Source organism: Equus caballus, chromosome 8 (assembly GCF_041296265.1).
Source record: "Equus caballus isolate H_3958 breed thoroughbred chromosome 8, TB-T2T, whole genome shotgun sequence".
Lineage (NCBI taxonomy): Eukaryota > Metazoa > Chordata > Mammalia > Perissodactyla > Equidae > Equus > Equus caballus.
The window spans coordinates 77866709-77880690 of NC_091691.1; the positions used below are offsets into that span (position 1 = coordinate 77866709).

Sequence of the window (13982 nt, forward strand, 5' to 3'; positions counted from 1 at the left end):
CCACTCTCTCCTAGCCTGTAAGGTTTCTGCTGGAAAAGCCACTGAAAACATAATAGGGGTTCCTTTGTAGGTTATTTTCTTCTGCTTTGCTGCCCTTAACATTTTTTCTTTGTTGTTGACTTTTGCCAGTTTTACTAATATATGCCTTGGAGAAGATCTTTTTATATTGATGTAATTAGGAGTTCTATTGGTTTCTTTTACTTGTAATTCCACCTACTTCCCTAGGTTTGGAAGTTCTCAGCTATTATTTGTTTTTGAACAAGCTCTCTACTCCTTTCTCCCTATCTTCTCCCTCTAGAATACCTATAATACTTACGTTGCATTTCCTAATTGAGTCAGATATTTCTTGGAAAATTTCATTTCTTTTTAGTTTTAGTTCTCTGTCCTCCATCTGAAGTGCTTCTATATTTCTGTCCTCTAAATTGCTGATTCCGTCCTCCATAATATCAATTCTGTTATTTAAGAACTCCAGACTTTTCTTTGTCTCATTCACTGTGTTTTTATCTCCAACATTCCTGATTGGTTTTTTTTGTTTTCAACCTGTTTTGTGACAAATTCCCTCTGTTCATTAATTTTATTCCCAATCTCATTAAAGTGTCTTTCTGAGTTTCTTGTAATTTGTTGAGTTTTTTATGGCAGCTATTTTGAATTCTCTGTCATTTAGATTGTAAATTTCTGTGCTTTCAGGATTTATTTCTGGGTGCTTGTCATTTTCCTTCTGGTCTGGAGTGTCAGTATACCTCTTCATATTCTTTGATGGGGTGGATTTGTGCCTTTGCATTGTGGTAGTATCTGGTTGCAGATTCCACCTGCTGCCACTGGAGTGAGGGAAGGAGTTGTGTATTCTAAACCCACTGTGATCCCTGGCAGCTGTGCCTGTCCTTTTGAAGCTATGCTGACAGGGTCTGTCTGCATTATCCTGCTTGCCACCACTGCTTTACTAAGGTATGTGCGGGTGCTCTGGTGGGAGTCCCATGCTCTGGCTGACCATGGTGTGCCAGGACGGGGGAGGGGTGCTTTTGTGTGCAGGATCCTGGGGTTGCCTTCACTCTCCACTTGCTGTCTGCCCTCCTGGGCTGCTCAGCTTAGTGAAGATGCCCTTGAGATTGCTTATCCTCCTTGGTGTAGAGATTTCCCATGGGCTGGGAGGCAGCTCTGAGAGTGAAGGAATTCCTGTGAAGGACTGCCCACCCCTCCTAGCAGAGCTGCGTGTGGTCCTGAACTCTAGGTCACTCCCATTTGGGGAGGAAGAGGAGATCCTCTTATCTCCTTCCACTGCCTCCTGGGGGGTCCAGCGCCCCCACTTTGAGGCATATGGCAGAGTGGATTTCTCAGAAGTCTATTGTGTTGTGTGAATGTCCTCTGTTGGTTTATGAATGTCCTTTTTGTTGTATTTTAGCGGGGAGAGTCTAAGGGAAATGCCCACTCTGCCATGACGCTGACATCACTCCTCTTAGGAGTTGGCTACTTTTCATTTTGACAAATCACTTACCCTGTAATGCCTTCATTTCTTCACAGATGAAATATGGATTCATTCAATCATTTATTTATTCAACATATAATTATTTAGCTTCTACCATTTCTGAGGCACTGTTCTAAGTATCCAGAACATGTTAGCAAACAAAGGAAAGATCTCTACTCCTGTGGTACTTACACATTCTATTAAAGGGACACAAAAAATAGCTAACAAGTGTAATAAATAAGTAAATTATATGATATGTTAGAAGATGATAATGCTATAAAAAAGAAACAAGAGTTGAATAGTGTAAGGAGGGTGTGGACTGCAGGAGTCTGGGTGCTGTGCAGTTTTGAGTAGGGTGGTCAGGGTAGGCCTCATTGAGAAGGTGATATCTGAGCAAAGACTTGGGGGTTGAGGAGTTAGCCAAGTGGAAATGTGGAGGAGGAACATTCCAGGAAAAGCATCACATGTAGAGTGAAAGTCTAAATTGGGAGCCAATGATACAGAGCTTTGTAGGCCATTTAAAGGACTTTAGCTTTATTCTGTGTGAAATGAGATTTCATTGCTGGGTTTTAAGCAAAGAAGTGATGTTTTCAAATGTGTTGAGAATTTTGACTATAAGAGGCACTAACAGGAGCAGAGTCATAAGGAGCTGTAGGATTCAGGACGTATTTTGAAGACTGTGTCAACTGACTCTAAGCTTTTGACCTGAGCAACCAGAAGGATGATGATATAATCAATAGGGAGAGCTGCAGGCAGAGCAAGTCTGGGATTAATATTTCCAGGGTTTCATGAGCTTTGGTGGCCTCTGTTGTGGTTGGAATCCAAAGTTTCTTCTCTGATTTGGTATTTCTCATCATCCCTACTGCCTGTCCTCCTCTTCAGCTTTGCCACTCTCTAAGTCTTAGCTTTAGGGGAGGTGGATCAGCCTAATTTTCCAGGCAGTCTATTGGCTGGTTCCTCTTACTTAGCACTTAGTTGTAAATCTCTGCTAAACTTTCTCCCTCAAGACACTGGTCCTCAAAAGAATATGAATGACTCCTAGTTGGGAAAAAAAAAAAAAAAAAAAGACCTCCTAATTCTTTCATTCTTTTTCTTAAAAATTGTTTCATATAATTAATTTTTTCTTAAAATTATATTTTGCAATAATTTAACTTTTAGAAGCAAATTTGATGCTCACTTTGCAGTGCTGGAGGGTTAATTTCTCTAGGTAAGGATAACATGGAAGCATTTCTCCTTCTAGTTTTCTTTTTTTGAGAGAGATTAATCTTGAGCTAACATCTTCTGCCAATCCTCCTCTGTTTGCTGAAGGAGACTGGCCCTGAGCTAACATCTGTGCCCATCTCCCTCTACTTTATACGTGCAATGCTTGCCACAACATGGCTTGACAAGTGGTGCATAGGTCTGCACCGGTGAACCCCAGACCACCAAAGCACCGCTGGGCCAGCCCCTTCTTCTAGTTTTTCACAGACTATTTGAAACTTGATTAGGAAAAGCTTCCCCTAAGGTTGAGCAAGAAAGACACTTTCCATATTAATCCAATCTCTGACTTCTTTATTTTGGGGTCATGTGTAGGAGTGGTTGAGTTTACAGTGGATAGAATGAGTTTTAAAATATGCTAACAGTCTACTAAGACTTGGGTTGAAATTAACTTATTTTAGTCAGGTCCCCCCGAATAATTGTGATAGAGGTATTGGTCTGTGGGGTCAGGTTTGCACTAAAGTCATTGCACAACAAAACTTCCCCAAGGCTACATTTTTATGTTTCATTTTCAGACCGTTGGTGCCACAGGAGCAATTAAAACTTGTGAATAATGTCTGTATCCCCCTTGATAAATAATGTGGATGGCCTGCAGTCTGTTCACATTCATGACAAGGGATTTAATAGGCTATTGTATTAGTAACAATGTGGATGCAAATTGTAAACATGTATCATCTCCAAAGTTTCACGCAATTTTCAAAGCAGTGTCAGTTGAAACAGATGCTCTAAATATCCCCAAATAAACAATCTTTAGATGATTTCTCCACTTTCTCCAAAAACATTTTGTCTCCCAGTAACTTCTATTTATTGTAATATTTATTGTAATACAAATAATATTGTAAAATCTACTAGAAAGTGAACAGTGATGGATAAAAAGCTTAACATAATGCCCTCTAAAATTGATTTCTTATCTCTTTAGTGCTATAAGTATATCAATAGCACCTCCCGTATGCTGGAATGTAGTAATAAGTTCCCTCTGCATGTTTACTAGAATGTTTATTAGGAGGTAAACTACATGTATGCTAGTGAAAATTTCCCAATATATTTATGTACAATCTCAGAATTTTACAATTGATGTCGCCTTCACTCATGAAGATCAGTAATCCTAACAGGAAAGTCCAAAGATTTGAAAGTCTTAAAATCTAATTAATGTTTTGCCAAGAGGGGAAAACTCATTAAGAATTATTATGTCTCCTAATACATAGGTTAGAGGAGACAGACATGGTTCAACAAGTATTGACTAATTTCTGCTTATAAGGCTTGCACTAAGCATATGGAGAATAGAAAGAAATATAAATCATGGCCTTGACCTCAAGAGGCTCACAGCCTAGTTGGCAGGATGATCAAAAGTTAAAATGTATGTGGGCATAAGAGACAATAATCTAATAATAAAATGGATATCAGCCTAGCATATTTTAGGCATTTTGAAAGAAATATTATTTTTGTGAGATAATCAGGAAACGCTTCACGGAAGAAGTGAAATTAGGTGGTCATTCAGGGGAGGTGAACTCTAAACAGGTGAAAAGGAGGGGGAAGGCAGCATATTGGTGAGAAATATCCTGAGAATCAAAAGCAAAAGAGAAGCTTGCAGGCTTGGGAATAGTGGCGGTAAGATTGAGAGGCGAGGAGACAAGTTTGGTTAAAGTGTGGGATACATATAAGTCAATGAAAGGAAGCAAAGCCCAGAAATTGAAAAAGGCTAAGTTGTTAAGACTTTACTCCGGGGCCCGTCCACTATGGGGAGGTTGGTTTCTGGGGTAAGGATTCAGGCAGAGTAGAGATTAAGTCCCAGCTCTACCACGTGTGAACAACAGGTGATTTAACTTCTTTCAACCTCAGTTTCCCTTCTATCCAATGCAGATTATATCTACCATGCAGAATTGTGAGGGCTGCATGAGACAGCATGTTCATTGTCACATTAGCTGTCATCTCCCTAGTAAACGGGCAGGGCAGGAAGACTACAATAAGGGCTTGTGAAGAGGAAAATGACATTTTTAAAGGGATGGTTTGGTGGTGTTTTGGGAACATTAAGTCTGTGATCATGTGTAGGATGAACTGAGAAAGGGGAGCAGGTGTGCTGGAGGTGAGAGAAGCCAGGAAAATGAGCTCGTCAGACCACACACAGAGACACAGGGCCTTGAACCAGCCATCCTGGCTATGACCAAGCCAGTAGAAATGACAAAGAGAATATCAGGAGGGAGGAATGAAGGGATTTACTGAAGGTAGAGCCAAATGTAAAAAACGAAATCCAGAAGAATGATGTATTGATTTCAGTTTGAAGAAAGAAGCATCAAAGTAGCAGAAGAAATTACTAAAGAAAACCTCTAATGGACATTTGTTTGCTGTTTCTGTTTCGTTTTGCTTTGTCCGCCGCCCAGCATCCTAAGTTACTCTTTTCTTTGGGTTAGCTCCTCTCTTATTTTCTTAATGACATTTATTTTATCTGGCAAATCAGAGTCCTTTATTTTCTTAGCACGATGATTGTTCTGGAGGTGAGCATGTCATAAGGGTGGGCCAGAGTCCTTGCCCAGGATTATTCTAACTAAAGATAAATCATCTTGGCCTCTATGTATAGAAACTAGAAGGATGTCAATCTGGAGAAAGCTGATGGTAGGAATATATGAAGCCAAATGGAGACCATGGGAGATTAGAGAAGCAGAAGGACAGATTTAGAGGTTTGGGGATGTTGAGGTTAGTTTCATTTTCTTTTTTTTTCTTTTTCTTTCTTTTTTTTTTGAGGAAGATTAGCCCTGAGCTGACATCTGCTGCCAATCCTCCTCTTTTTGCTGAGGAAGACTGGCCCTGAGCTAACATCTGTGCCCATCTTCCTCAATTTTTTTTTTTTTTAAATATGTGGGACTCCTACCACAGCATGGCTTGCCAAGTGGTGCGTATGTCCTCACCTGGGATCCGAACAGGCAAACCCCGGGCCTCCGAAGCGGAATGTGAGCACTTAACCGCTGTGCCACTGGGCTGGCCCCAGTTTCATTTTCTATGATCCACGGAGTTGCCCTGATTTCTGCAGGATCTCTTTTTGAATTTCTTTGAGCTAATTTCTATCCCTTTAATAAATTCCTTTCTGTTTAAGCTAAATTATATAACAGAGATGCTACTGCGCAAACGTTAAGTTTTTGCAAGCCAAAATATTATAAATAAAATCAAGTCAAACAAATTGGGAAACATTTGCAACAAATACAATATGACAAAAAGGGTAACTATTCTTATCATGTGGAGAGAGTTTATATGTCAATAAGAAAATATTAACATTCCAAGAAAAAAGTGAGCACAGGCCATGAGCAGACCATCTACAGCAGAAGAAATACAAAGAGTCAATAAATAAGAATCTGCCTCAATAACAATCAAAGAAATATAAATCAAAACAGCAAGGTACAATATTTCCCTAATAAATGGCATAGGTGAAAAATATGGTAATAATGCTTGGGTACAATGTACGTGTGTGTAGGGGGGTTATTCCACTTTTCTTGAGGGCGTTTCTCTGCTTTATGTCTCAAGAACCTTAAAAATATTCATAAGCTTTGATCGAAACATTCCCCTTCTAGGAATTACCCTAAGGATATAACCAAAGATGTGCATAGAGATTCACATACTAGGACATTTATTGTAGTGTTATTTATATTAGCTAAATTGTAAATGTCTAATTGGGTGATGGCTGAGTAAATAATGACGAATGGACAGTCAATGTGATGAAAAATTATGAGCCAATAAAAATCACATTTTTGGAAAATGCTTCGTTGACATGGGAAGTGCTCACTAAACATAAGAAGGGAAAACAAGTTGGATGTAAAATGATGTGATATGGTCCCAATTATTGTTATTTTATTCGCATATGTGTCTGTATATATGTATTAGAATGCAAAATGGGACTTTTTCTACTATCTTGAACTTTGGCCAAAGCCCAAAGCCGAGCATAATTGATAACAAGTATCCTTACATTCTCAAGAAAGGGATTAAGACACAGTCTCACAGTATTTATTATAAATTGAAAAAAAAGAAAAGAAAAGAAGCCTAGTAATCATTGTTACCACCAGAAACAGTCTCTATAAGAGATTTCTTAGAAAGGATTAATTGAAGTGAATTTATGGGGGAAGAGTGTGCTTTTTTGGCAAAGACCCTGGAGACTGCTGCTGCCCTGGAGGGATCCAAAGGTGGGAATTTGACTGGAATAGTCCACAACCATGGGGTGAAGAAAGAGAGGGGAGTAGTGGGAATAGGCCTCACTTTCACCTCTGGAATAAAGATGTGTGAATGATCCCATGGTGTGAGTGGGGTAGGGTGAGAAGAACGAAAGACCAGACCATTGCCTCCTTCTCTGCTCCAAATTCCTGAGCTACAGAGAGGCCTGGGCTCAAGGAAGAGAGAAACATTGACTTGATCTAGATTGAATTAGACTTTGTAATTCCTGTACATGAAATCCTTCCAAATATCTGAAAGTGACAGGAAAGCTATGGACTCTGCCTGGATCATGGCCAAGGACAGAAAATGGAGACCTGATGAAACAAACTTGAAGGCAGTGGCGGGGGAAAAAAGAATCAAGCTGCTTCATCTTTGTACTCCACCCAGCCCATCCTGCATAATAATCACTCCTAAATGCATTGATCAAGGTTGGGAAAAAATATATCAAAACCTTATCTGAAATCATCTCTGAGTGGTGAGAGTATAGGTATTTTTTAACGTCTTCCTTAGATTTTTTTCTGTATTTTTCAAATTTTCCAAAATAAAACATGTACACTTTTATAGTAATAATAAGACATAAAAAAGAAAGGTGGAGAGGAAATGGCTCAAGAGAAAAGAGAAGAACCAAGATCAAGATTTTAAAAGGGAAATGAATCTTCTACTTAGTCTGAGCCCCATGTTATATCGGTATTTCTGTTGAAATGCCTTTTGTGTCTCTCCCTCTTTTCATTTTCATGCCATCGTTCTGGTGCCTACCCTTCTACCTCCCACTTAGAAACTGCAGTGACCTCATAATTGATGTATTTTCCTCATACCAACCTCCACACCGACAGGACCATCGTCCCCAAACACGTTCTGCTCTCTAGACTCTTTCATCGCTCGCCAGTTGTTCCAAAACAACCCCTACCAGCTTCAACCAGGCCACTTTCTTCACTGTCTCTTCTAAGGGCTAAGCTTAACCCTACTTGGGCTTTTGTTAATTTCCAACATCCAGAGAGATCTTTCAGTCTATTCATATTGTAACTGTTTCCTGGAGATCACCTTGGTTCCCATACCTTCTCTCATTTCAGATAGCAAGAGGCACTTGGTTGGGGAGCTGATTACATGTTAAACAGAGTTCTCTACTTTTTCATACATGTAAATCGAATAACAACTTATAAACTCCACAAGTGGGGGAACCAGGCAGCGTACTTTTGTGTGTATATCCCCATGTCACATACGACATTGTTTAACACATAATAGTCTCAGGAAGTATTGTTGAATTGATTGAATCTGAGTAGTTATCATGGAACTATTTAACCTGTTAATTCCTTACCAGAGCTACTAGAACTCTGGCACTTAAAACAGCCTACCAATTCCTTTTCTGAATATGGTAAACTCTCTAAATCATCTTTTCTCCCTTTTCACCTCTAGTATGTGGTCATGTGAAAGTAATTTGACAGAGTATCTAAAATGTAGAATGAGAGAGTAGACTTATAAGAGAAAACAATCCTTATTTAAATCCATTTGTATTTGCAGTGAAAAGAAACTTCCATATTCCTATTCATGTTACTATTACTTTCATTTTACTATTGTCATTTAAAAGTTAATTTCGGAGCCTCCAAACAAGAGTTATTAAAAATATAGAAAACTCTTTTACCCCTTCCCCTACTCTTCCATCTAGGAAAGTATTTTTTCTTCACCTTTCTGAATAGATCCAAGGAAATAAAATAGAGGTGCATACCTGTTTTCTCCATCCTTAAATTCTTTTATTTCTAAGTAAATTTACCCTGACTCCACACGAGCCAAGTATTAATTAAAGCGCAAATAAGAGAGAGAGATTGGACATAAACAAAGGTCAAGTGTTGTCTCAAGTCCACAAAAGGGCCATGTCCAATGGGACTGACAAACACTACATACTTCTGTGAGCTGCATATTTCAGAGGCCATGATATAGTGTAGTGAATTTGATTTGACCTCATTAGCAAACACATTACTGATCATAGTACTGATCTAGCTTTAGTTTTTAAAAGCTGTTTTTTTAAAGCTCCTTCTTTGACCTCACACAGAAACCCACAGACAAGTTTTCCTTAGTTCCTACCTTTTCTTCCACTAGAACCCAACTCTGTTGCTCTCTGCAGCAGCAGTGCTGTAGTGTAGACCAGGCCTGTCTCTTGGGTTGAAGCTCAGGGAAGCAGCCTGAGTTTCTGGAAGACCCTAAAACCCAGGGAAGGTAGGCTTTTCCATCCCTAGCCCCTCTGAACTCTCCTCCATATGCAGCCTGGGTTTACCTCCCAGAGTCACACTGGTCCTGCTCTCCCACTCGTTTAGTAAAAACAAAACTCTCTAGGTTCCTGGTGTTTCCCTACCATTGCGTTGGCTGGCAGGATGCGGAAGGTGAAAGCCGGGCTATGGCTGCTGACGGCAGAGGCTGAGGTGTGTTCACTGCTGGAACTCAGAACTCATTTCTCCATAGAAACTATGGTGTACTGTTAGATAGGTTCTAGAGTGCATTTAGAATTCCAGATGAGGTATGTGAGCCAAACGGACTTTTATGAGTTCTCCTGGACACATACCTACTCCTTTTAAGGTTGTTTCCTCAGAAATGTGGCTTTGAGTTCCAAACAGTTGACCATAAATTGTCTTTGTGGAGAGGGAGCCCTGGGGCCTTATGACTCAATTGTTTGCTGTGAATTCAGACAGGTGTGGGCCCCTTTGAGGGACCAGCCCACTCCACCTCTACTCCAGGACCAAGACTTCTGAGCTGTTGGGGAAACCAGGAACCCCCTTAGAGTGAGTACCTAAAAGGGAAATAACAGACCTTAGGTGGGAGAGGGTGCACATGACCTTGATGCAAGGACCATGACTGGGGCAGGAAGGGCAGGAAGCTCAGGGAAGGTAGGAGTGAAGGTTTCCAGAAGGTCTTTTGGCCCAGCCCCAGAGACTTTAATAGTGTTATATTGTTAAGTTCGTTTCTATAGACTTGTGCCAGAGTCATTGGCAGGAAGGTTGTAATAAAAAGCAAGTGGAGCAAAGAACAGAATCTTTAGAATTCTCTAAGAAATGGAGGCTAGGGGTAGAGTTTTCTTGTGGCATAGAAACAGAGTCCATCACAGATATGTGTGTGTGTGGCATTCCGCTGTTCAATTGGAACAAAACAAATTTGTAGTTATAGCCAAGGCCACCCCAACCTGGTGATGACAGGAGGCGTGACAGCAGCCAACAGGGAAAGTGGAAACCCTTATCAAATGATGAAAGAAATGGAAGCCATCATAAAGTAGGAGGAAAAATGATCATGAATTTATGATGTCTTATGAATTTATGAATCTGTATGAGGTCTTATAGGATCGGAAGGAAGAGGTTCAAGGATACTGGGATCCAGAGATTAAGATGGTGGGGTCTGATCTAGGTTTATCAAATAATTGCTGTTCTTGTCACTCTTTCGATTGTGCCCTGGGGACACTTGGCTTCTTTTATATATCCCATGGTATACAGTGTCATGCATAAAGTAGCCCTTAATAAGTGTTACTGACAGCCTAAACAAATAAAACTAAATAGAATGAAACTAAATAAATATATCGAGGTTCAGACAAGAGGCAAAAGGTATCATATGCTGCAACATTGAAGACACCCTGTGTAGGTTTGGAAGCTGACTTTAGCCTTTGTTGGTTGTTATAACTGTTGAGTGTGCCCGTCCGGTCTTTGCCTTCAGAGGAACTCAATAGAATTATGAAAAGAAACCAGGCTTTCCTGTGATAGTTTAAATTTGATTTTATGGTCTTTAAAAGAGGTCTGGTAGGCCTCTAAGCCTTCTCTCCTAACAAAGCGTGTGGTGGGTAATAGTGAGGAGGGACAGTTGCTGGCAAGGTCTCGATAGTGATGACGGTGGCAGTGGTGGTGGTGGGGGTGGGTAGGAAGGCATTTTTGATGAGAGGTGTAATGTATATTCTAGCTATTGACTCCTGTAGCCAGAAGGAGCTCTTCCAGGCTCTTGGAGTGGAGTATGACTACAGAAATTGGTCCTTCTATCAAAACTATTCAGCTTACATGTTAGGTTTAGCACTTGAGCTGAGTGTTGGGACAGAGGACTGCCTTGCTCTAGTCTATATAGTAGACAAAAATGTATTCAACCAAAGTACTTCATAAATGTCAAATGATCTAACTCATGAAGAGTGCCCATTCATCATCCTTTGAATAAAGAACGTCTACTGAGTTCCTATTTTGTGCTAGGATCATGTCAGCCCTCTGGAGGTACTGGCAATGGCTTCAAGTTTCTGTGCTTTTGTGTTTGTAATTCCTCAAGAGCAGTGACTTAGACTATCTCATTCATTTTTTGAAAAAAATTTCTCTGAGACCTCTTTCCTGGAATTTTTCAAAGTGACAGTGGAAGGTGTAGCCCTCTTTCTTCTTAGTTTCCAGAACTGTTGGCAGACATATCCCTTGCCACTTGGAGGGCCTTGAGAGAATGAGCCCAAACTATAGGTAGAAGCCAAGTGGAGAGGGAAAGCAATGACGATGGAAAGAGGGACAGGCCAGGACAGACAGCAGGTTCTAATGAGTTTAGAATCCAGTCATGAGGTCTTTGCTACCCTACCTTTCCATCTTCAGGTTTTGTGGATCTATGAAGTCGCCTAAGGTAGTTTGACATGGATTTCCAAGACTTGCAGCCAGAGTCCTGATTTACACAATGTTCAACACTGAACCCTCCTTTCCTAAACCTGCACCTCTGTAGGAAACCTCTTGTATCCTGGTTAATGGTTCTACTCACCATCTTGTCTCCTGAGGTCAGAAAGCTGTGTCATTCTGGACTCCTTCCTGCCCATCACCCCTGATAGTCAATGATAATCACCAAGTCCTCATGATGTTGCCCCTAAATATCGCTTGAATCCAGATCCATGCTGTAAAATCCATCCTCCACATAGCAGCTACAGGAAGGTATCAGAAATGGAAACCCAGCTTTATCAATATAATGCCTAAGCTTCCCACGACCCAGTCCTACCTTCTCCAATTCTCACTTTTCATTTTACACTGTGTTGATCAACAAAAAACTGCTTATTTCAAACACAAACCAAGTCTAGGCTCTTGTGTCCGTAGCTATGACAGCTTTGATGTTGAAAAACAGAGGCTGCCTGTTTCCATTGACTTAATCTTCAACACAGTCTTCAATACTTCATTTTGTGCAAGATGAAGCTTAAATTTTGTAGGTTGCCATTTAATGCTTTCCCTATCTTTACAAGCCTCCACCCCCAACTCCATAAGAATTGTTGCTTCAGCCAGACCATTCTATAATACAGCTGCCTACAAACATCTTTCGCCTTCTGGTTGTTTGTTTACACAGATCTTTCTGCCTGCAGAGCTCTTCAGTTCTTTGCTGCCCATTCACTTGTATCAACCCTCAAGGCATTCCAACCCACACTGATTTCTTGCTCTTCCAGCCTCTAAAGTTCTTATTGTGGCACAACTCTTTTGATCACTTATTACACATTGCTTTTTATGGATATTTGACTCTTCATGAGTAAGTCCTACAAGTTTCCAAGCTCAGCGAGGACAAGGACCAAGCCTCAAGGCTCTGAGTGTGCCTTGCACATTGTTTTGTAGATGGTGGGTACTCAGTAGGTGTTTGTGGATTTTCTTCTACTGGATGGATCTCTTGAGTCACTGCAGCTACACATTTTGGTGAGTTTTTAATAAATGGGTTCAGAGAAGACAAGGCCAGTCAATTTTAACTTCCAAATGTAAAAGTTATTCGAGGTCAAATTCCTTAGTTGCCACAAAGGGGATAATCACTTTCCTGAGGTGCCTAGCAACAGTCTTAAGTTCTGCTGAACAAGTTCCAGGAGCCTGTAACTTTTGTGTCAATGAAAATTATAATTACTCAGTATAATTGCAATTACAAGGCCATGGAAATCATGAATATTATAATTCACGCATCTGTGAAATTGCCATTTCAGGGCTCATGAAAGATACAAGCTCAAGACAAAGGAGAAGAAGAAAACCTTGGAAACAGATTTCTGGTCACAATAAAGGAGTCTGGAATTATAATTTTTAATTCTCTTTACATATGCTCCTATTTATTTTTGAGTGTTTCACCTTAAATTGGAGTACATGAACATAGAAACTCTTCTGGTATTTCCATATATTTTGTTTTCCTGCTCTCAAGATTTCTCTCTTGTCTGTTTTCATGGCTTTATTACCATTATAATGGGAATTTTGGTTAACATCCTGATCATCTTGATATATAAGACATTTTTCTTTTAAAGATCTTAGACATAAGTTCCATTTCATTTATCCTCCCATAGAATTTAGTATTCTTTCCATTGTAAGTGACATTTACTTGGCTTGTGCAAAAAGGGAATTTACTGACTCATCTAAGTCAAAAGTGTAGGGCTAGATCAACCTTCAGGCACAGCTGGAGTTAGCGGTAAAAAGATGTCATAAATATCTGGTTTCTCTCCATCTTTTTCTTCTGCCAAGTGTTGCCTTTAGTCCTGGGCTTTATGTAGTAGAAGACGGTAGCAACAGCGCCAGGCGCTCTATCTCCTCAAGTTTCAAGACAGTGGGAAAGAGTGATGTTCTCTTTCCTGGAAGTCCAAGCCAATAGATCTCATTGGTTATGTGCCCCCACCCCTAAACCAATCACCATGGCCATGATTTACTTAAAACTGGTGAGGAGGCAAGGAAGGTACCCCCTGGCCTCAAGGATGTAAGCAGCTCCACCAGAATATCATAGACTGATACTGTGAGTGAATTGGACTTGATCTTTTAGAAATCAACTTACTGAAATCTCAGGAGCAATCAACCTTGTTGACCACATCCTGCTTTTTTTTTGAGAGTGATTAGTCCTGAGCTAACATCTGCCACCAATCCTCCTCTTTTTGCTGAGGAAGACTGGCCTTGAGCTAACATCTGTGCCCATCTTCCTCTATTTTATGTGGGATGCCTACCACAGCATGGCTTGCCAAGCAGTGCATAGGTCTGCATCCGGGATCAGAACCAGCAAACCCCGGGCTGCAAAAGCAGAACGTGCGAACTTAACTGCTGCACCACCGGGCAGGCCCCTCACATCCTCTTTTAATAATATATTTCCTAGG

General features: G+C 40.4%; 1 long non-coding RNA gene across 1 annotated transcript; it reads left to right on the forward strand.

The window, feature by feature from the left end:
* Nucleotides 1–9544: 9544 nt before the first annotated feature.
* LOC102147640 (uncharacterized) lies at nucleotides 9545–12933 on the forward strand. The gene is made up of 2 exons (XR_011441534.1): nucleotides 9545–9684; nucleotides 12843–12933. It is a non-coding gene; the product is annotated as an uncharacterized lncRNA (long non-coding RNA).
* The last annotated feature ends 1049 nt before the right edge of the window (nucleotides 12934–13982 follow it).